This window comes from Ambystoma mexicanum, chromosome 3p (genome assembly GCF_040938575.1).
Source record: "Ambystoma mexicanum isolate Mex_15411 chromosome 3p, UKY_AmexF1_1, whole genome shotgun sequence".
Taxonomy (NCBI): Eukaryota; Metazoa; Chordata; class Amphibia; order Caudata; family Ambystomatidae; genus Ambystoma; species Ambystoma mexicanum.
This window is the reverse complement of record NC_090925.1, coordinates 660416343-660441155: the sequence shown is the minus strand read 5'-3', so window position 1 is coordinate 660441155 and position 24813 is coordinate 660416343.

The window sequence follows — 24813 nt, the reverse complement described above, 5'->3', positions numbered from 1 at the left end:
GCAGAGGAAGAAACAATCATCAAACTATATTTCAGTCAAATCATCAAACCTCCTGGCCCAAATCCCTGATGGATTCAGTTGTTCAGCTCTGTCGAGACATTTGTTGCATCCCTTGTTCTTAGCATCCAGGCTAGAGAGTATGCCAAGTGGCTCCAGAAAACAAGATGGGAGCTCATCCAGTTGGCTAACGACACTGAAGAAGGGTTTAATGTCATCAAAGTGGAACTTAGAGCCCTGTGGTTAATGATGATGCAGAACCAATATGTGCTGGACCTATAAACAGCAATCGGTGAAGGTGTTTGCCGAAAAATCAGGAGCGCATGTTGCACATTTGTACCTTCTGCAGATGCGGAGAACAGTTCCCTTTCACACCTGATAGCAGTGGTGCACAACCTTGGAGAGCGGATGAAGGACGAAGGAGGGGCACAGCCCAGCAGCTGGTTTGATAATCTTTTTTCCTGGGTACCTTCTGGGCTAGGAATGACAGTAAAGCTCCTCATAGCACTCATCGTCTTTTTGCTCTTCATTTTTTGTGTGTGCCAATTAGGACTCCGATGCTGCGCAAACGCAGTGCCAAATAGTGTGCTGATGATGGTAACAATGGGTTATGCAAATGGTGTGGCACAAATCAGACATGAGGCGGAGGTGCAAACAGGAGACAGTTCAGAGCCCACATATAGAATGACTGCCATATACAACACAGAGCACAGAGTGGATAATCTTTATCACACAACCATAAATGAACCTAGAGAGTTACAATGGTATAAGGAAGTATGGTGGACCTGGAAGGTGAGGGAGGGTGTATTTATATGACCTGCACCCCATATGAATATGCTAGAAGGGAGGAAAGCCTCAGAGCAGCATGCAGGGCATGGATGCCAATAAAGGGGACACCTGCATGGGACGAAGCATTGGCAGAGGAGAACGAACATAAGAGATTGGGGCAGTTAAAATATTTGTTACTTAAGTAATGAAAGGGGGGAATGAGTGGAAGAAGGGGGCATTTTAAACCCCCCCCATTGCTACACTTCCTGGGTAGGCCCAGACGCAGCTGCTTTGGGTTCAGGGCCCCAGCCCCGGAGCACTCATGGGGGAACACCCCTAGGAACTATGACCCCCCCCCCTTGTGACACCCCTTATAACAGTGTAAGACCAGAGGTGAACAAGACTCCATTTTGTAAGTTACTGACTCCGTTTTGTAAAGATAAAACAACCGTGAAGTATCAACGCAGGCCTGCAGCTTTCCCAGCCAGGCGCGCACAGCAAGCAAGTTCCTCCCCCACCTCCTCCCCTTTGCCTTCTCTGCACTTGTTCAGTTCCAATGGGAAGTCTGGCTCTGGGAATGCAACAAAATCCACACTGTATCTTCAGTCTTCCGTCTCACTTCATTGACCCAGATGCAGCCCTGAGCAGGGGCCAGAGCAAAAGCTATCTGTCTCTATAAACCTGCCCCACACCGCACAGACCCTGGCCATAAAGAACATAATCCCCATACCCCTTAGGATAGAGTCAACAGTTAAAAGGGACCCTTGAGTCCGTTTGATTATTCACGCTCTATTGTGGACAGAGCCAACGTATCTTTTTGCATGCGAGATCATATAAACCTAATGATGGGGCAATGTGTATACGAGTGAACAATATAACATATATGTGTAACTAGAAGTCCTCATGTTAAACATTAACAATGAACGTATGATGTATATTAACATATCACACAAGAATGCTCATAGAAATAAATTGCAACAACGTAATGCATAACCAGTATATCACTGTACACGCCAGCACTAAGCTAGCTCATTTTCATAAATTCAAATGTAAATATATTTACAATATCATGCAAACATAATACAGCAGCCAATCACTCTCGACAAGCCACAATCCATGCTAAGGCTGCACAAACCGTCCCCAAGTCATGAGCTGCTTTTAATGAAAGATGAACATTGATTTAAGTACACATTTTTATTTCTTGATGAGTTCCTTTGTTTTCTTTTGATATGATGAGAGTGTTTAGCCAGACAGAAAATATAGTATACGTTAAACTAGTATGACTTGAATGCAACATAGTAAGCCATGTGTAAGAGTCTGCATGTAAGATTGTGTTCTGAAGGCCCTGTTTCTTTGTGCAATGAGGAACCATACCACCAAGAGGTTTCAATTCTCCTCTTCCCTTCATGGTGTCGAAATAGATTAGCAGAGATTTAATGATGTTTGAACATCTGATCACTAAAACTCCCCACAATGAAATGTATGACCATGATGGTTTGTGCCTTTTGTGACCTAGACATTTCAGCCATCTATTCAGAATCCTCTTTGTTGTTTTCAGACGGACACCCCAGACCATACCATGACCCCATGAGCTCTGCCCCTTAATCAGTATATTTTGAATTGTCTAAAGAGGTCAAGAGCAGTATTTAATGTATGAACTTTAATCTATGGCCAGTAATAAATAATCTGCCTTTGAATCATGTTTTACAAGTGTTAAAGATCCAGGTCTTTGAGGTAACCGGACAAACAGATCATGGTAGTGAATGAATGGTAGTGTATGGCCACAAGGGCAAATGTCAAATGATTAGTGTAACAGAAGAAACACCACAAGTGTCGATTCCACATACCAACTCGATGAGCCCAGCTGACCGATTGACCCAGGGCACAACATCATCTCACCACATGCCCTCAAGCCAACCAAGTGCCTCTGACCCAATGGCACCTGTAGGTGCCCGCTCTTAGTGACCAATCCCAACTATTCATGTGCCCCCTAGACCTTCCCACAGCCTGATGATGATTTTTCTGTATATAACTGAATTGCAACATGTTTTCTGCAGAACGCTCTTGGCGTGAGCAGTGAAGATTGTGCTTGCCCTATTTGAGATAAAGACTTTGATACCACCAGTACTTGGTCTTGGTCTCATTCCCTCCTGGGATGTGTTTTTATTGACTCCATTGGGAGAATTAACTGTATTTTTGTGGGCCTCACACTTACATTTTCTAGGATTTCTTTTTTCACCTGGTAATAGTGTGAGCCTTTTTCCCCACTCTAACATGTGTTTTGCTGTGTGTGCTTAACATTTTTGTGTTCATAGACTGTGGAGCCTCACTTACTCCATAGGCATAATCTTTTCACTGTGTGTAACAAAGCACCATCAGTGCAGTGAGAAAGGGTGTCTTTTTCGACTTCCCAACTCAGACTCCATTTTCTGGGACTGACTACTGTCTCCCAGAGCATGTAAAGTTGCCATTGACTTGATTAGTCTTTTTAAATCCACAGACGCAGTACAAACTATCTTACATAGAGTAATGGAAAGGGTTACTAGTTATCCCTTTTTGTCTGTTTCTCATGGAATATTGTTTCGGTCCCTTTTCATTATGATTTGGCTGGTGGCAGTGTTAACTACCCTATTTTTCCTGCCGTGGTTATTTTAAATAGCCTTGGTATTGTTTTAGACTATCTTGGTAGCCTCGAACTTAAACCCGCTGGACCATATTTACTTTTATGCGGTTCCGGCTAGGTTTATTCGCCCTTTCTTTTTGTAAAAGTCTTTCTTGTGTTTTATTCTGTGCGCCAAACCAGGTTTGGTTCCTTTGTTCACTGTCCTTTTGCGGGCTTCTGCACAGAGGCTCTCCTTAGGCATCTGCATGTTTGAGGGGGACAGGATGTGAGGGAGGAGATTGGGACTCCCTGCATCGGGTCTCCTTGGAGACCCATGTCGCAGTCTGGTATGATTGGCTGTGGTGACTGTCCTGTTGGGACAGCCACCCTGCTGTGTGATTGACAGCCAGCTGGGTGAACGGGGGAAAACTGCATAAGAAGCAGGTCTTTGGGACTGAGAAGGCAGAGTCACAACTGGATCGAGAGACCCGAAGGGAAGCTAACAGAAGAGGACCTCTACCGTGACTGAATCTCACGGTAAAGCCCTGCTGCGGGTGCGAATCTCCAAACTTCGACAACAGGGAAGATCTGCAAGGAATCTTCTCCCCTTGAGCTGGTGGGAACAACCAGTTTGCCAAACTGCTATCCAGGCCTCCCTCCTCTGGTTGAATTTGCTGTGCACAGCTACAGTGAACCGGATAGCCAGGAGGAACGGACCCTGCTTGTGTTTTAAGGAGCACACCTTTTTTTTGTCACTTCGCTGCACTGCTGGTTTCTTCCCTGGGCAGTGCAGGACCCTCCAGTCTTCCTCCTTCTTATCAGTCCGATAGTCACTTTAGGAATCGTGAGCCTGCAAGACCTGCCAGGAACGTCTGCCTCAGCTACAGCATTCTTCTGCTCTAAAGGTACTGTGCTAATCCGGTTGTTCTTTTCGTCCAGATGCGGTGAAAGTGAGTGAAATCTTTCGCCAATCCGAGGGCTTGTCCTTCTCTATTCTTTAAAGTAACTTTTCGTCCGACCAACTTCGTTCTGAACTCTTGTCAAAGACCTAACCACGAACTACCCTGATCTGTGTGATCCTCTGCAAAGACTTTGGTCCATTGACTTTGGCCCTAGCCTCTTGATTTGATTTCCTCACTGTAGTTCCTTTTTCTAGATTGCCTTGCTTACTTACTTGTTGGTGCTGCTCAACTTCTGTCTAACTTTGTCTTATCCTCCTTTTTAAATTACTGGAGTGCCATTTTGCTCACACCTCATTTTGAGCCTAACGTGTCCAGAATCTATTGGGTGTGGTGTTGTGCATTAGAATCGTGATTTTTCAACTACTTGATAATAGTAAAATGTTTAATAACTGATGTGTAAATAAATGTATATTCTGTTACTCAGAAACCTCGAGTCAGTGCTTTTTTGAATCATAGTAATTGCTGTCTTTTGTGTAACTATTGATACTGCTCACTCTACTCTTGAGATAAGTCTGGCTGCTCAGCCATTGCTACCACTTTACTGTGCAGTACAGGCTTGTACTAAAGGTGAATTTGTACTGTCACTTGTAGTCCTATTTTTGTGTGGTGTTCCCAAAGGGTACTGCATATAATTCTCCCTAACAATGGAGTACTGAAATCAGGGCAAGGGATTCATTCTCCCTGGTGTCATGAACTGCTTAAATGATAAACGGAAAAGCCAGATGAAGGAAGGAATTCCCCCTGGTGTTGTTGAAGCGTGCAAAAACATAAAAGGAAAAGCCAGGGGAAGGGAGTCAAGCACTTAGTGTACCAGGAGGAGAGAGGCATTCTCCTGTAACAAATAGACCAGGGGAAAGGAGGCAGTCTCCCTGGTGGTGGAAAACCAAAGAACACAATACCTGGAGGAAGGAGGCATTGTCCAGGAACCCACTAGTGAAGAAGCAGCTATGGGCAATAAGGAATGTTGGTGTTTGAACTGGAACTTTACCTTTTGAGTTTGAATTGAGAACTTTACTGAGTTTTGGTATTACAAGCTGTAACTTTGTTTTGTGCCTCGGAAAAGGGATTGCGAACTGTGGAACAGTGTCTTTTCTTCAGGAAGAAATCCCAGTAAATAGCTGAAGCTGTGATCTGCTGTCCAGAAGAAGGTAGTCATTCTTCTGGAACAAGAAGATCCATTATCTCTTTAATTAAAATTGCGAGGGACAGAAGTAGGGTTTTGACACAGGACAGTGTACTATTGATTTACACAGAAACTTAGTATTTTAGATGAGGTAGGGAAACCCCTTTTAGAGTCAGGGAAAGGTAGGTTTTCTCTTTATCTTCAATAGTAATGAGAGGTTATGTCAACAACCATGCCACTTGTGTGTCAGTCTCCATATTTTGCACCCTTACAAAGTATATTTAGTATATTGTTTAATTTATTTCATGAATGTGTTTTGGGCTTGGAATGTTACATAAGTGCTTCAAATTGTTAAGTAACACAAATGCAAATGTTAACATTTTAAAAATGTTAATTTGGAATTTACATTATAGTTTAGTTGCATACACATTGAAACACAAGAAATTGCATATGCACAATTACTTGTAAATGCTGCATTTACGTTGGTGTTGGCATTTTTTATAACACTAAGCAAGTGTCCTTTTAATTCCAAGGTAAATTTCTTTTAAGGTAATTTGCTCATCATTGCATTCAATCCATAAAGAATCTTGCCTTTTATATTATGTAATTGCCAGTGTTTGTGGTGGTTCAATGGCGAAAAGTAATGCTAAATTATGTATAATGTGTCCCACAAATTGAAACTTGAGAAATGTGTGAAATGAGTACAAACAATTAAACTATTTCATTTTACTGTATGTTAGAACAATTAGCACATAATAATGAAAAACAATGTCTAACTTCAACAGTTTGTTAATATTGTTATTGACATCATGGACCTGTGTCTCCTGTTATACTAGTAGTTATTGTGTTTTAATGGTAATCTTTGGGACATCTGGAATGTGTACAAATCATTATAATTATTAATATGTTGCACTACTGACAAAAGTCAAAACATACAGTATTTGTTATGCCTAATTTGAAGCAACTGTTTCAAATTATGTATTCTAGATGCATATAATAAATGAAATATTGCCCAATGATTCACACAGAAATGTTTGCCATAGTTTGTGAAATGGGTTTAATTTATTTATTTTTTGCTATATGCTTGAATTACAGCTATGCTCTTTTGTTGGATTATGAGTGATATTTAGAATTTGTGGTTTTAGTGATAAGACAAACAAATGTTGACTTGTATTTTACATTTGGACAATGGCACATGTTATTTTGAACATTATTTGTAAAGTTAAATTCACTTAACAATTTACTCCAGTGTTGGTTATAAATCGTAGAGGTCTATTTGAATTAAGGATTATATTATTTGATGTACTTGTGCACACACCTTTCATTTGCTTGGTTATAACAGCAGTGCTATTTTGATTTTGTTTAGATAATTTAGATTTAACATTATATTTCTAATTGTTTTTGGTAACTTCAATGCTTGGTAAATGGTTAACATATATTAAAAGCAATCTATTGTATTAGCTGGGATTTTAGAAACAGCAACGTTTATTAAATATATTCAATTTCGTGTTCATAGTCTTGATAAAACTGCATGGCTCAGTCCATCTGTATAACACTTTTGACCAATATCGTTTAATGCTCTCTATAAACAAAAACCTTGTGATTTATGTATTACAACGTTATATGTAGTTGTTATTGGACACTGTTTACTTGTGATGTAAAGTTATTTTAACAGTTAAAAATGAACTGTTACTTTTTTATTTGTGGCACTGTTTTAAAGTTATCAAACTTTATTCAAATATATAGAAACGTATGTTGATTGTATGGTTTTTAAAACCAACTATGATCCATTAACTAACACTTATTCAACATTTACATTACTTATTAAAGGAATTCTTGCTTTGACACAAACATGTAAACAAAATTTGGAAGCCAGTTGTTCTTGACACAGTAGGCCTGATTTACAAAAAAGAACTAAAGTAGTGTGAACTGTTAACTCCATCGCAAAAAATGTTCCACACAAAACTATTGTGCAATGAGGACAAATAAACAAAGAAAATTCACACTGGAACCCAACAGTGCAAACAGTAAAAAGAGTATTGGCATACATGTTCGTAAGCCTCCCTAGCACAGCCCAACACTGCACCATATATCCAGATTACGCCACAATGGTTGTGCTAAACTGGTGAAGGCAGTGAGTGATTGGTGCTATCATGGACAGCACCCCACTTAACAACCTGCCCCTAACAGGCCAACATAAGTATTAAGTCCCCGCCTACCAAACAACACACCCCCAACTCCTCAAGACATTTCTCTTCTCTTCCTCTTTCTCTCTTCCTCTCCCTTGCTAACCTCCTTTCTTTTCCCTCTTGCCTTCCTCCTCTTCCTGCTCTTCCCTAACTCTGTTCAGTTTTTTCTGACTGGTCGCCTGGTTCATCACCTCACAGGTCCCAGGCTCCCCCACCAGTTTTTGCACTTGCCTCCGGGCCTCTGCACTATGATCAGCACTACTGCACTTTCAGCCTTTGTTTCCATGAGAGGGCTAACCTCTCTGCACTTAACGCAGGGCCCTGCTGGACTGGGTGCACTTTTTTCCCCCCCTCCCCCTCCCTCACTCTTCCGTCTGCACACTTGCATGTACCTGAATATTCATTTGCCCTGTCTCCCCCCTTTGTCTCCCCTGCCTAGCGTGGTTGCGCCTGAAACACTTCACACGCTTGCACTAGGAGATATGCTGTCAGGACTAGTATGCTAGTAATTTATTTTTTGTTTGATCATTTGGAATCTTCAAGGCCTAAGAATGACTACTGTATTCGCTTGCTCCCTTCCTGCCTTGAAGCTCTTTGAAGGGCTTCACCTGTGTATAAGCGCTGCACAAATAAACAATAAACATAAACAAACAAACAGGACAACATAGCCACTGAGTGTCACTATCATAGGCAATGGCTCACTATACAAAGAAGAAGCATGCCTGAAAAAGGGACAGCCAAGTGTGAGTGACCCCAACATACATCACAAATAACTGAAACCAATTACCATAGAAAGTGCACAAACAAAAAGCATACGCTGTTAGGCAGAATCCTGTGCAGTGCCCTTAGGGGCCACTACACACAATTAAGGCTACAAGTGCCAATACAAGTTTAACCTTTGGTACAAGCCTGTACTACTATGTCAGAGTGGTAGCAGTGGCGTAGCAGTCAGGCTTACCTCAAGAGTATATGAGTAGTAGCAGAGATTACACAAAGGGACCGCAATTACTGTGACTCAAGCAAACACTGACTCAAGGTTTCAGGTAGAAAAACATAAGTACATTTATTTTTAAACCATTCGTTATAAACACAACACTTCTATGAAACTTCAATAAAAAACACACGTTAAATATACTACAACTAACCAATTCACTTTGTACAGTAAGTCTCAAGGTAAGTACCCTGTGTTTGAATGAACCGGTGTTATGAACAAAACACGTTACCGCGCATACGATTGCGATCACTTTTTGACAGTTCGGTCTACTAAATAAACACGTATCCGTGACATGGAATGCTACCGGGGAAAAAACACACTTAGCACCTGAGATACCCAGAGGGAGTTGGAGGTAAAAATCACAGGCAATATTTTGGTTAGGCAGGCAGAATCAAGAAACACTCAGAGACAGGAGTTCAAAAGTCAAAGGGCCGGAGCCAGGGTCGAAAGACACCAGGGCCTGTTGCGGAAGATCAAACAGTCAGACAGTTCACGATTCAACGTAGCCAAAAGTACTTCGATATTGTCAATCTTCGGAGGCAAAAGTTATAATAAGGAGGAAAGACAAGGGCAAGCCTTGGAAATGAAGAAAAGGGGTTCACCCAGTTTCCTCAGCAGAACACAGTACCTTGTTCCAATGGTGCAGCTGGTGCCCTGGCAGTTGTTCCTGTTGGTTTTCCGCCGACCCACGATTCCTGTAGCTTCATTGAAAAGGAGGACGTCTGAAGGGGGTCTGCACCACACAGGGATGAAGCCGGCAGCAGCGACAAGGAATAAAAGGTGCGCTCCTTAGAACAGGAGAGGCTTCTTCAGGTGGCTATCAGGACCACTACAGCAGCGTGCAGCGATTTCGACCAAGGAAGAGGATCCTCTGGCTGTAGAAGATGAGCTGGTTATCCCCACCAAGCTCAAGGGAAGAAGACTCTGGACTGGATCTTCTCTAAGTCGTTGAAGGGCAGATAGCTCAGGACTGCAGCAGGGCTTCACCTGGACGGGGTAGTTGCAGCAGCCGTCATTCTCTCTTCTTCTCTTCGGTTCCTTGTAGTTCCAGTGGCGACTCTCTGACTTCTAGCCCAAGAGACCTGCCTTTTATGTGAAAAACCCCCATTCACACAGCCTGACTGTCAATCACACAACAGGGGGGTTGTCCAACCCGGACAACTACCCTGGCCAATCATGACAAAGTGCGACTTGGGTTTCCTAGGATACCCTGAGCAGGGGGTGACTACACCCCTCCCTCACATTCAGCCCACCTAGACACCCAGGCACCTTGAGGAGGGCTTCCGAGCAGATGCCCGCCAAAAGACAGTGAACAAAGAAGGCGAACCTAGTTTGCCGTGCAAAGTAAAACACAAGAAGGACTTTACCAAAAATAAATGCCGAATAAACCCAACTGGAGCCAAAAGAAAGACAATTTGGTCAAGCAGGTTTATGTTCGAGGCCAAGAACAGTACCACGTTTATCTAATATAATTAGGGTAGAAAAGTTAGGGGACATACCACTGCCACCAGCCAAGTCTAAATGTTAAAAGAGCGAAACAATGCTCCAGGAGGTACAGATAAAAAGAGATAGGAATTAACCCTATCACTCCCAAGCACTTCCCTCTTGATACATTTAGCACTTACCCCATACCCTATTCCGCCCTCCCTCTCTCTGCACTTACATGTTATCAATGCTCACAAGGCCTAGTATGCCCACCTCCATCTTTTATTGTTATATTTCTTTCATTCCCATGTCCCCACCTTTGAAACACAATTGACTTGATGTATAAGCTCCTTACAAATGCAAAATAAAAGAACACAAACAATGCAGATTTTGCTTAGCCTTGTGATGTGTAATGCTGCAGCATGTAGGACACATCTCAGGGCTGGAAAGGGGGTTGTACGAAGGCTTGCCTGGAGACAGTTGCCACGGTCCCGTTGGTCGTGGACAAAGCCTAAAACACCAGATGAAAAATAGTTTGCTGGGATGAAGTACTTGATTTGCTGCAGGAGTGAAAGTTTGTACCAATCCGTTTGTGTCTTTCTTGCTATGTGCTCCTTGAAGGAGAAACATCAGTCAAAGTACAACTAAAGGGACTTTGTGCGAGGGGTCAGCAGGCGTATGAAGCTATAGAGGTTATTAGTGCAATTCCTGGTCTGAATGTTCTTTGATATTGGTCAGCAGTATGATTTTGCTATTAAAAGTTGGAGCTTCAGGCTCGTGCCAGTCATTCTGGACATGATCAATATGACCCAGACCTACAGCCTCTGGATTTCTGAAATGGAAAATATATTTAGGTACAGCTGTTAGACATGTGGGTATTGGTGAATGTGGATGTTGTATGTAACCAGGAACATTCTGAGTGGTGTCATGTAAAGGTTGATCATCAAGCGGGAGGGAAGTATCTTAGTGGAACTTCACAGTTGATTGGTATAGTTGGTAATCATGAGGAATACATAATTAAAAAGTGATTGCAGTTATCAAGGTCATACTTCAACCAGCTGGGGATGTTCTCATTGATAGGCATGTGGCAATGTAGAATGTTTCCGATTGTGAGGTGGTCTATTGTGCCCAAAGTTGCTAAATGGTCACCTACAAACAGGAGTTAAGGATGCCCATTGATGAGGATCTAAAGGGAATTGTCCATCACGTTCATGTTGTTCATGTTAGAAATTCATATGCTGCATCTCGGGCTGAAGTAAGATTTCTAGGACTAAATGATGTTGTTGGGTTTGATGTGTTGAAGGTGATGTGTGGCTTATGCTGTCTCAAGGCTCTTACCTAATACGATAAGATGGGTGGTGTGGCAGTAGTTGACGAGGTAGTTGGAATGCACTCTTGGCTGCTTGAAAAACACAAGCATTAGTCCAGTATTGAGTGTTGCGCGGATGGTGCCTTGAGTGATGTAGATATGGATTATTCCATTGATTTTGTTGGACAGGTAGGGTTTGGGTAGGAAGTATGTTCTCCATGTAGAATGTGTTTTTGAGTGAATATAGGCTTGCTTTCATGTCTTCCATGCTGCATGACATGAAACTTGCCCAGTCAGAAGTTGTTGAGCAAACTGGTATGTGTATTGTGTAGTCAGTTGTGGTATTGTTGACTATGTACTGACAGATCAAAATTATCTTGTAGAAGATGAAAGGTTTCACAGTGTTAGAGTCATAGTCAGAGCACAGTATGAGTTGGTTGGAGAATGACATGATTCACTACTTGATGGATTTGAAGCATGCTCTGCCTTACTTGCTAGGCTTGTCTGTGTTGTTCAGGTGGTACTTGGCTTTGGCCGTGGTGGTCAGTCATCTTTGGGTAGGGCAGGGATCCTGAACTGGGTGAGCCTGCATGAACTTTGGGATAGTTCACGAGTCATTTTGCCATTTTATGATGCTTACTTTGAGAGTGTGAGATCTGCAATGTACCATGGTGTGAAAGGTTAAGGCGTCAGGGTGTGTTGTTTCACAAGATCATAGTGGTTGATATTGGTTGCAAGAGTATAGTATAGTTGACATTTTAGACAACCAAGTTGCAGTCCTGGTGTCTTTCACTGAAATGGGGCCATGTGAGGTGGATTTTGCAGAGAGGTCATATGAGTTCTTACAGATGGAAGGGCTTTAATGGCCTGAAGGCGTGTTTTCTGGCTTTCTGATGGCTGTGAGTCACTGAGGTGGCATGTCTAAAGGAATTATCAAATTGCCAAATCAGTTGAGTGTGATTAGAGAGCTATAGATGTTGGTGTGTACAGTGTTGATGATGAGGATTAAGATATAACCATTTACGGTATTGGGTCTATTGTGTATTGTATTAGGTTAAGTGTTCTTCAAAGGCAGTGGAGTCCTTCCTTCAGGTACGTGCTTGTTTTTTTCCCAGGAATGTTGAAGTCATAAGGTAAGATGTAATTGGTGTGAGAAAAAGACATTTTCATATTTGTATTTTCATTTGGTTAAAAAAATTACCTTTAACAAATTCGTTAAGAGAAAAAAATACAATTCAACATTTCATAAGAATGTAAAACCTTACATTACACAATGTTAAGACAATTTAAAATCAGATAATAATAAACATCAATAACCATAAAATACATTTGATTTCACAATATGAAAACGGAGGAGAAAGAAGTTGTGCACATAAGTCTCACTCCAATTCCAATGAACTAAAAAAAATATGATTGCTACAATCAAAGTGGTGGTTCTACCAGCAAGACAAAATTGCCAAAAAGAGTGACAAAAATCCAAGGCATACAATGATAAAAATCACCTTAAATATATTTCACATTTGCCTTTTAGAACAGGACAAAAAAAATCAAGTGATGTTCTAAAGTCTCAGCTACAACCCCTACATTACAAAACAGACAATGGCCTCATTATGACCCTGCCGGTCCGGAAAGAACGGTGGTGGTAAAACCGCCACCACCGTTCTTTCCAGACCGGCTGATTAAGAGTCCTGCAAATGGGAGGTGTCACTCCCACCAGGTCTGATCTCAAGGGATTAACACCACCCGCATGCAGGCGGACATGGAAACACCGGCCCTGTCATAGACGGAACCAGTGTTTCCATTGTCCCCATCTCCATGGAGTCCTATGGGGCTCCATGGGAATGGGGACTTCCGGAAATTCCGGAGGCGGAATTGTGTGTCACTGGGGTCGTAATGCCCCAGTGATTCCGGGAATCACAGAGGCGGAATGGTAATACGGGTCTGGCGGTAACCTGCCGGTTTTTCTGGCTCGGTTACCGCCAGACTCGTAATGAGGCCCATCATGTCTTAATTATTTACTTATCATATTATAACCAACCTCTACTTCTCTTGTTAAAATCAAATTCCATCTGAATCTGAGGAATAAGCACCTAACAGACTGATAGTTAAATAATGAAACATTACACCTGAAGATTTAAAGTCAAGACGAAGATGTTGCAATGATTCGTACAAATGAAACATATCAATCGTAGTTGCCCAGTTATGACTAAACAATATGTTTTTGACTCTAGTCGGATTTCAACCACGTAATTTCTTGAAAGACACAGGTCATACAATAGTCCTATACAAACATTTGAGTATGCACATACAAATCTCTCCCCACCTTCACCAAATGGTCACACTGAAATCAGTGAGTAGACAAGGTACATGAACTGAGCTAAACATTTTAAAATAAAAAGATACACATTTCCAAAGGACACAGCTTCTTAGTGAAAAAAGGCCTAACTCAAACTTAACTGCAGCCAAGGGAACATTGTTTGGCACCTGCAGTACCCTTCTCCACATATGGCCCCTCTATAATAGGGAGACAATCAAGCGTCCATGTCAGTAATTTTTCTACGCCATACAACAACTTTGGGACAATTTGACCCTCATAAAATGTCACACAGGGCAGTAATAAATAACCCCCATACTTGAAATCAACCCGAAGCAATTGGTTACATGATACCATCCCACAGGATGTTAACCATTCCGTACCCAATGCTTTGAGTAGTTTAATGAAAATCGGGAATCCAAAATATACAAAGCTTTCAACCTTCTCAAGGGCTTCTTGGTCAACTCGCCAATTAAATGGTTTGATTTTATTTCTTATTGTGCAGAATTGTTCTTTAGGCTATGAGCTACAGCGAAAGTAGTAAAAGCATTAATCAACCGCTGAAATCCAATCAGAGTGGTATCAAACATTAAAAGGTTGCTCGCATAGGCGAGACCAATTGGCTTCAAGGTACAGATTTTAGGTTTCACCAATGCTGCCTGATCTAAATGCTTGATCTATGTTGCACTATTAAAGGTTGAAAAGGCAGGAAGCAAGAACGCAGTCCTGCCTAATGCCTTGTCAGGTCGGGATACTACAGGACAATAATCCCTCTTGATTTAACAAAACCCAAACATTTGAGTTAGTGTGCAGAACAATAATCAGACGAATAAGCCCCTAAGGAATATCCCACCTTTGCATTTTATCCATAGTAAACCACGATCGACTGCATCATATGCTGCAGATGAATCAATTGAAGCCAAGTAGACTGAGTCGTATTTCCTCAGCCAAACCTGGCTCAATATGGCTTTGGACAAAAATGCGTTAAGGACAGTGTTATGATTTTTCCAAAATCCTGTTTGCCATTTCGGTATCGTATATATTATTTTCTGCCAAGCTTCCAGATGTTGTAGAGGAGGGCTGATATTGTTATATACGCATGCATTTATGTTCTCTATACTCTCCAGCTTTATTTTTGTGAGCATCAATTGAGGATATCTTTTTAAAAGTTGCCACGTAGTGTATGGTCCATTGTCTTATTACAATTGTTATAATATATATCATGCACATCATGAATAAAGGGATTAAGTTCTACACATGTTTTGATGCTGAATATGTTACAGCTCAAATTTAAGTATAGTTCACTGAGAACAACTTTAGTTTGTGTATGTTCTACTGCTCCCCTCAGTTCCTGTTGAGTACAGATATCCCTTCTGCTTTACATATTTAGACATCCTAGGCAGTCTGTAGGAACCATTCAATGTTGTCTAGCCACTTGTACTTTATGGACTACCGCACAGCGATGTGAGAGCTTGTTTCTCTTGTGTGCACCGTCCCCTGCTACACTAGGCTACTTATCTCTTGCATTATTTTCACTATTGGTGACACTGCTCTATTCTTACATTCTTTTCACTTATAGTTTCTGAGAATTTCACTTTCAGCAACAATGATGAGGAAATACGTGCTATAATAAGAGGCCCTTCTCTATTTAATCCCGCAGGGACAAACCAAGGAGCGTCCAGTTCTATCTCGGGCGCTGAACTTCTGAAACTCAAGAAAAAAAACATGTAGGCTGGATCTCCATGGACATTTTCTTTCTAACTCCCTGCTCATCTCAGCAGAAAGCAAAGTCCTTGCTAAGGGTTTGACCTTCATCCCTAGTTGTCCGACAGACTGGTTTCACACAGAAACCAATGTCAAAAAATGATTTCGTACTGTTAGGCTTAAAACCTTTTTTCAGGATCATGACATCTGTGTACCTGTTAGTGACACAGGACTTTGGCCACCCTCGACCTTCACACCTCTAGAAAACATTGTGTCCAGGGATGTGCTTTTTTTTGAGAAATGCATTCTAAGAGAACTTCGGAAACTCCAAAACACACGCTGCTCCATGAGATTCAACCTATCTAATGAGGAAAGGAGCACACTTCGCTCTCTAACCAACAACAAACAGATCATCATTAAACCAGCAGAAAAGGAAGGTGGCATTGTCCTCATGAGTCCAGATCGATATCACCTTATGGTTATGGACCTCTTAAATGAACCTGGCAGCTATCCCTTCCTCCGTAGAGACCCTCCGAGTGTATTAAAAAATATCATCCAAGAGATTACCAACTACGCACTTGAACACAACTGGCTCCCAGACAAGGAAGCACAGTTTCTAAATTAGTTCAAGGTTCTACCCCTGCCCGTTATGCCATCCCAAAAATTCAAAAGGATGCACAAAATCCTCCAGGGAGAACCATCTTTGCAGGATGCGGTACTATCTTGGAACCTATTTGTCAATATATTAACAAGTTCTTGCAACCCATAATCCAAAACACCACCACATATTTGAAAGACAGTACATCAAAACCTTTTGAAGGAAAGACTTTTGACCATTCGGTCAGCATTTTGGTCACCATGGTTATTGTAGCATTGTATACAAGAATCCCTTTCGGATGAAGCGATTGAATGCATCCGGGCAGCTCTTGTTCAGTCTCCACAAAGGTTCACAGCCCATGTCAAATTCATCATTCAACTCCTTTCACTAGCTCTAAAGGAAAACTTCTTTAAATATCAGGAGCAATTTTAACAGCAGACTCTAGGCACTGCGATTGGATCAGCCTTCGCAAGAGTCTCACCATCATCTTCATGGCCTTGTTTGAAGATACATTTATTTTCGAGACACTAACCCGTTTCATCAATGTAGCGACTGCTGGCGTCGGTACATTTATGATATTATCTTGATTTGGCATGGATCTCTCGAGCTTCTCAATGGGTTTGTCATATGGCTCAACCCATGCCATACCGCCATTGAGTTCACTATGTCTAGTAATGAACAAATTCCCTTTCTCAATTTGATCATTAAACAACATGATAAACTCATTTATTCACTTTTGAAGAAACCCACTGCCCACAACACTTTGATACATTTTTCAAGCTTTAACCCATGTAGTCAGAGCAGAGTCTTCCATACACTCAATTTCGTCCACTCAGACTTAACATTACCTTTCTTCTAGATTTTGATTACCATGCTGCAAAACTAACATAGAAGCTCAGGAAGCACGTTTGCCCAAAAATACTGGTATCTCATTCTTTGAAACGTGCCATGTGCACTCCACGTGAGTTTCTCTTTCAAACTACACCTAAGACAATACAGGACAAAATGATATGTGTCCTCACCTTCAATCCCGATACTTTATCGGTGAAGAATATTATTCAAATATTGTGGCTACTTGTCCAGCTTGCTTTGCCTAATGAACCCCCTCCAATCTTTGCACGCAAACGGCAGCAGAACCTGTGAGATCGTTTGTCTGTGCCACTCCAAGGACACATAGATCCATGACCAGCAGTTGGACCTTAGACTGCTCACAGGCCACTTTCCGTTTGGATCCTGCTCCATTTGTAAATTCGTAAACAAAATCAAATCATTTTATGTGGGCGACAAAAACTGATCACGCATCTGATGCAAAACCGCGACAGCTCCATTAGTGAGCCATTATATGGAACATGGCCATTCTCCAGAGGACATTCTCTGGTGGGTAGTTGATACTGTTAAAAATGGTCCTAACAATCACACCCTGTTAAACAACAAAGAGGCCAACTGGATCTTATGGCTGAACATGATAGAGCATGGACTTAATTATAATTATGCCATGTCCTTGTGGGAGTAGTAGGCACGAGGCACTTGATCTGCAGTACCCACCCCCATTTTATTTGTTCATGTTTACATTTTGTTTTGCCTTAGAATCTTGGATTTAAGGTGGTTCCTGATCTCAATCTCAGTGTTATATGAACTTTTCTCATAGTTGGAGCAGTAGGTACAAGCTCCGTTATCTGCACCACCCACCCTCTTTTTATTACTTTACTTTTCACATTCTTTTTCTCCTTAAAAAAATTAATTTCCTGGCCAACGTTCATCACCTTAAGGTCACATTCATATGTACTTCTTTCATATTTGGCTGCAGGTATGACTTACCTGATTTCGTGGTCTCACATTGATAGACTGCTTTTAGTCTTCCCATGCAGATATAGCCCTTTCTAGGCATCAGATCTAAGATGGCGCTCTGTTTACATTATGCGTCAGACTAGTTCCCTGCACTGTAGTCCTTTTTCTTTGTCCACAGTTCGGTAAACCAACAGGCCATCATGGCTCACGTCATACTCATCAGTATTGCTCTGACCTGAGAGAATACGTTGCATCGCAAACAACATTTACCATGCTCTAAGTTTGTCACCCAGCTGGAACATTCAATAGTGTGGGCTGTCTCCCATTCTGTGCCATACTTGGTCCGTTAGACTCTCTCAGGGGAGCCATGTTCTGTCTTCATTTTACAACCGTGCTGTCAGTCGGTATGAGTTACTTCATGACTGGGATTTGCTCATTCAAAACGTAGGGGTGTCTCCATGAAACTGCTTTAACTGTGCTGTATCTGTTACTGTCACCGCACAAATTTTTCATTGATGTCTATTATTTGTCTTCTCCGCTTGCACTTGCTGCATGTCATTACACACACATTGTGCACGTATCCAGTTCCAGCGGCATCTAACTTTATGGGACGTGAAATCCAGTTTGTCTCCACTGTAAAACTGCCATTTCAATTTGCCTTGTGAATTCTGAGGTACATTAGGTGTGATGTCTGTGTTCTCTTATTATTATTAATATCCGTCACATTTCATTTTGTGCATTGACTGCTACTCTTACATCTTTCTAGCAGCCCAAGATTTGACATGTAGCTCCACCTGTCTACCACATGGCACAGCTTTGATGGCAGTTCACGCCATCAACTGATTAACATAAGTGACATCATAGGTAAGACCTTAACTCACCCTGCTTGATTCATAGACATGGATCCTAGCACATTACCTTCATTGTGCAAGCGCCTCACTTCTCACTATACCTTTCTTTTTCTTTGGAGTTACCTTATTCGTTCATGTAACCTATATACCTTCATATTCTATTGCTGCTTTCTGGTTCTGGTACTATGGTTGACTCTGATTAGCATGGATGTTGGCACATGTGGGTGTATCACTTTTGATATGCCCCCTGTAACAAGGTGAATTGTGCACCCCCATCTAGGTACTCTGCATGATATTTTAATTCGACTTTCTTCCTGTTCGCAGGAGGTCAATTCCGTCCCCTTGACACTTAGCAAGCATTTTTTGCATTTCTTTAGGGGCTTGTAAGCGATACTCATTCTTGAAGAAGGCGTCTATCAACTGAATATTCCACCTAAACGCCATGACTGCTGTCCACGCTTAGCCTGAGCCACTTGTCAATCCAGGGTACTGCAGGGGCGGATTGGGGTAGACCTAGTTCTTATTAGTTTTCCACCCCAATGACCTAATTCTTATTATTGTTCAACCTCAGTTCCACTGGTTTCTTGTTTATCACACATTTATGTCACAGTTCAAATATTGTGAACTGTACCTTTTTCAGTCATGGCCAGTCAGATTCAGTGCGTGAACAAACGCACTTCCTTGCATTTGTTTTCTGACAATCTTTTCCCATGCCTGATTGCTCTTGTGTCTTTCGGTCTTTATATAAATATGTTTGCAAGTTCTCCTTTTTTTATGCATACACACCTGTTTGTATTACTTTAGTCTGATATTGTTGTATACGCGTGAATTTATGTTCTGTGTAATATCCAGCTTTATTTTGTGAGCATCAATTGAGGATATCTTTGTCAAGAATAAAAAAAAGATTGCCAAATAGTCTGTGGCCCATAGTTTGTATTACAATTGGCATAATATATATCGTGTACACCATGAATAATGGGATAACGTCCTACGCATGTTTTGATGCTGAATGTATAATGACTCAAATTTAAGTATATTCTAATGGGAACACCTTTAGTTTGTGTATATTCTACCGCTTCTACTGCTCCCCCTCAGTTCCTGTTGAGTACAGAGTTCGCTTTTGTTTTCCAAAATATCTCTCGTAGCACATAACTTGTACAATACATTAATCATGGAGGAAGACTAGGACTTCTGGGGACCCATTCGGCCCTTAAATTGTTGTCTATTATGTTTGATTTGGCTAGCGAGGCTTGTTAAGAATCGAAATGTCTTAGTGGGTCGATCCGCACTTCATAAATCCCCAAGATTAAAGCAATACAAAATAAATAATTTAAAAAAAAAACAGATTTAAATCCTGAAAGGGCTGAAAGTATTTGCCAGCTCTCAGATTCAATTAATTGAGCTGGGGGTCTAATTTACAAAATGTTTTCCAATGAGATGGTGCCATTGTAACACATTTTCAGTTTTGCCACATTTGGTGGCGCTTGTCACCTATGTGCCAAAGCATTGCTAACAATGGGGTTTGGAAATCAGCATATGTGGTTGGCATGGTAACTGACTATGCTTTGGGAACATATAGGAAAAGCAAAGATTGTTATTTTTAATCTCCCAGCACCATTTAAACAAACGGGCACCTCTATAACAATGATGCTGCCAATTAAACGACCTGTTTTAACCCTTTAACTGCCATGGGTATTTCCCCCCCCATTGCCAAGGCCTTTTTGGTGATTTCGGTATGTGGTCATTCAAAGCCTTGAAACTTTTTTGTTACATGAGATATCTCAGCCAAATTTGGCTCCTTTTTTCCCCACATGTAGGCAGTCCTAACGCCACCCAGGAATCCTATAATGCGAATAAAATGATGTACAAAGAAGCCTGTGGTTTTTTCCTTGTAAGAGCTAGGAACAAATGGTTTGCTGTGCTGAATTCCGCAATTTCCTGACTTTCAAGAACAGTTTGAACAGTGGAAACGAAAATACATTATTTTGATGTGGTTATCAACCATTTTGTGAGAGGTAGGCAATTTTGGCCATTTTTGCCAATTGGACATACATGGACGGAATGGAAGAAAAGGGTAGAAAAGCCGAATTGGAGGACAGAAAGGCATATATTTCTGAAAAGTAGACAAAATTCCAAATTCAGGAAGGCGTGATTTGCGTAGGTCGGGCAACAACTAGGTAGGGGAAAATGCCATAGATTGGGGGGAAAGCAGAAAATTGACCGAAAAAAAGGTGTGTTGGACATGGTTGGCTTGGTATGGCAATGGCTTCTATGAATGTTGAGAAAAGCAATGCTCCGCTACATTCCCCCGACTCTTGCAGTTCGGAAAGCACACATTTTTTGTAGTGTTTTACAAAACAGGCAATACGACAAGCCAAACACTGAGCCATGGTACACAGGAGTTTTATGCTCATGGCCTGAACAGACGCACTTAGTATGTGTAAATCGGGAAAACCAATGTGGTGAGGAATGGCAAGCATACATTTTTTCAAAGAGCACAGGCAGACGTTTTCAAGGGTAGATGACTTGTGCAGGTTGCAAAAGTGTATGGTGCCTAAAGCAGCGACTAAATGTAGGTCACATTTGGGAAATGTAAGGGTTGTGTGACAAAGGGCACCAGCAAATGGGTCAAAACGTTATAAAAACCACACAAACACAACAAATGTTATACCTTCCTGAGTCCTAATGAAAATAATGAAAATGGCACCTCACATGGCCTACCGCCCGTTGTTCCCACAGGTGTCCCGGTGAAAATGGTACCTCACATGTGTGGCTGCACCTACCTGGGCGCCAAGGGGAAAGCCTAAAACACAAGTAACCCCAAGTCTGTTTTCACACCTGAATTTCACACTCTCTGCAGATGGGCACACCATACAGATATGGGCCTCGGGTGTCCAAGCCACCAAGGAAAACAGGGAACTCCATGCATTTCCGAAAAGAGGACACCCGTAGGAATCCACAGATGTATGATTTACACAAATCGGCCCAGAATTTATTACCCAGACACCCCCGTAAATTCCAAAATGTGGGGAAAAAATGCATATTCCACACATTTCACTCGGCTCACACATCGAAAAACAACCACAACAACGCATGGCCTACTGTGCCGCGTATCCACAGATGTCCCGATGAAAATGGTACCTCACATGTGTGGGTGCACCTACCTGGGCGCCAAGGGGAAAGCCTAAAACACAAGTAACCCCAAGTCTGTTTTCACACCTGAATTTCACACTCTCTGCAGACGGGCACACCATACAAATATGGACCACGAGTGTCCAAGCCACCAAGGAAAACAGGGAACCCCATCCATTTCCGAAAAGAGGACACCCTTGGGAATCCGCAGAGGTGGGATTTGCGCAAATCGGCCCAGAATTTATTACCCAGACACCCCCTGCAAATTCCGAAATGTGGGGAAAAAAAATGCATTTTCCGCACATTTCACTGGGCTCCCCCATCGAAACACGCTGCCAACATGTGTGGATGCACCTACCTGGGCGCCAAGGGGAAAGCCTAAAACACAAGTAACCCCAAGTCTGTTTTCACACCTGCATTTCACACACTCTGCAGACGGGCACACCATACACATATCGGCCTCGGGTGTCCAAGCCACCAAGGAAAACAGGGAACCCCATGCATTTCCGAAAAGAGGACACCTGGGGAATCCGCAGAAGTATGATTTGCGCAAATCCGCCCAGAATTTATTACCCAGACACCCCTGCAACGTCCGAAATGTGGGGAAAAAACGAATTTTCCGCACATTTCACTGGGCTCTCCCATCGAAACACGCTGCCAACAACACATGGACTACCGTCCTGCTTTCCCACAGCTGTCCCAATGAAAACGATACCTCACATGTGTGGGTGCACCTACTTGAGCGCCAAGGGGAAAGCCTAAACACAAGTAACCCCAATTCTGTTTTCACACCTGAATTTCACACTCTCTGCAGGCGGGCACCTTGGGTGTCCAAGCCACCAAGGGAAACAGGGAACCCCATGCATTTCCGAAAATAGCACACCTGTGAGAATCTGCAGAGGTATCATTTGCGCAAATCAGCCCAGAATTTGTTACCCAGAAGCCCCAGCAAAGTCTGAAATGTGCCGAAAAAACCCAAATTTTTCACTTTGTCAGGGGTTCTGGGTAAAACATTCTGGTCTGCTTCGCGCAAGTTGGACCTCTGACGATTCCTACTGGTGCCCTCTTTTCAGAAATGCATGGGGTTCCCAGTTTTCCTTGGCGGCTTGGACACTCTATGCCCAAATCTGTAGGTTATCTCCCCAAACCCTTTTGTGGTTACCAGTGGGTTAGCCTTTTCCATTTGTGGCTAAATTGATGAACCCACACGTGAGGTACCATTTTCATTGGGACACCTGTGGGGACGCGGGAAGGTATGACATCTGGTGTTGGCGGCGTGTTTTGGTGGCTGAGCAGAGTGAAATGTCTGGAAATTGTGTTTTTACCCCCAAATTTGGAATTTGCCAGGGGTTCTGGGTAGTAGATTCTGGGCCGATTTGCACAAGTGGGACCGCTCCCACCACAGTAGCCCTCCACCCCCACATTACCAAGTAATATATGTAGTACTTACATAAGTCAGCGATAGCTTTTCAGTAGCCGCAACTGCAAAGGAAACATAAAAAAAATACATTAAGTGTTTTGCCTACCAACAACACATCCAAACTGTCTGGCAGCTATCTGTACATTTTTCATTTCCTTCCACCAGATACATGACACTTCTCAGTCATCCACCGCGGAAGGCTGGACCGCACACTGATTGGAAATGGAAATAAGACCAGTGGGTGTATGGCATCCCCAGCACAGAAAAAACCTCCTGGAAATCATCTGGGACCAAGCCACTAGTGTTTGGAAACCTCTGTGCAATCCATTCCAGTTCCTCCATGAGCAGCTCCTGTATCCCTTCCCCTCCCAGACACCAAATCATTTCCTCCCAGGAGCACCACTGTAAGGTCAGGGGGGGGGTGCATCTCCTTTTGGCTGGACATCGCTGACGGCACCTCTGAGCTGGTAAAAGCGCTTCCCCCGACCCCAAACTAATGCACCGGGAGGTCATCCCTTTGAGACCCAGATGTGTTTGGCCCTCGTAAAAATCGTGCGGATGAAAGAGTATCCAATTATCTACAGAAGCCCTCATCCTCACTAGGAAAAGGAATCAAGTAAACCCCCATGAATATGTCCAGACCTACAGTTTACCAAATAGCACAACTATTGTGTCAACAAATGGCCCTTGTAACATTCCCACACACACACTTCTCCCATTCTGACATGCACCTCTCATGTGAGATAACAGTAGGTCGATACATAAATGGCACATTCTTCTTAGGGGGAAAGAGGTGCAGAACAAAGTATGTCACCTTGTGCCAATGACACAGTTGTACTGGTGCAATTGTCATCACAGAAGGTTTGTGCTCCTGTGGGCCACCGATTGCACTGCACGGTGGTACGGTGACTTGCGCATGCAGCACCGTTACACTTCGGCAGGGTAAGTATTCTGACAGGAAAAGAACGCCACAGCAAGTGTGCTTTGTATGCTCTCTGAATATAGGCACCCTGACAAAATGTGTGCCATGAAATTTCAACAGTTTCATTGCGAGAACTTCGTCCACAGCTCCAGGACCACTGGTGACCTTGGGGGCACTCAACTAAAAAGGAAGAGAGGCACCCACGGGCTCACATATCAACCACAATTCTCCTATCTCTGGCCATCGCTACAGCTTTCCCCTACAGGATGGGATGGGGACCCTGCCGGGGCACCCTGCACCTACTGCTGAACTTGGGGGAGAATAAACCCACATGTGAGACGGGCGGCCAAGGCCAGTGACATCACCACCCCCGACTGTCCTGCCCATCTAGCTACCCTGCGTTACTGCTTTACCCCCTGCAAAAGAATGGGGCTCTGGCGGGGCTCACTGGGACCACTGTTTGACCATCTGCATTACTACCAAAGTTTTTGCAAAAAGTTTGCTAATTATGTTTAGCAAACTCTTTTTTCTGCAAAGCTGCCACCTTCCTCAATGCAAGGCACACCCATCACTGCCCCCAGGTCCTCCCCACTACCCATTCCCACCCACACCACTGACACTGCAGCCACAGATGCTCCCACCACAGTAAACATCCACCCCAACATTACCATAGCTATCCACAAAAGTAACATATGGAGTACTTACATAAGCCAGC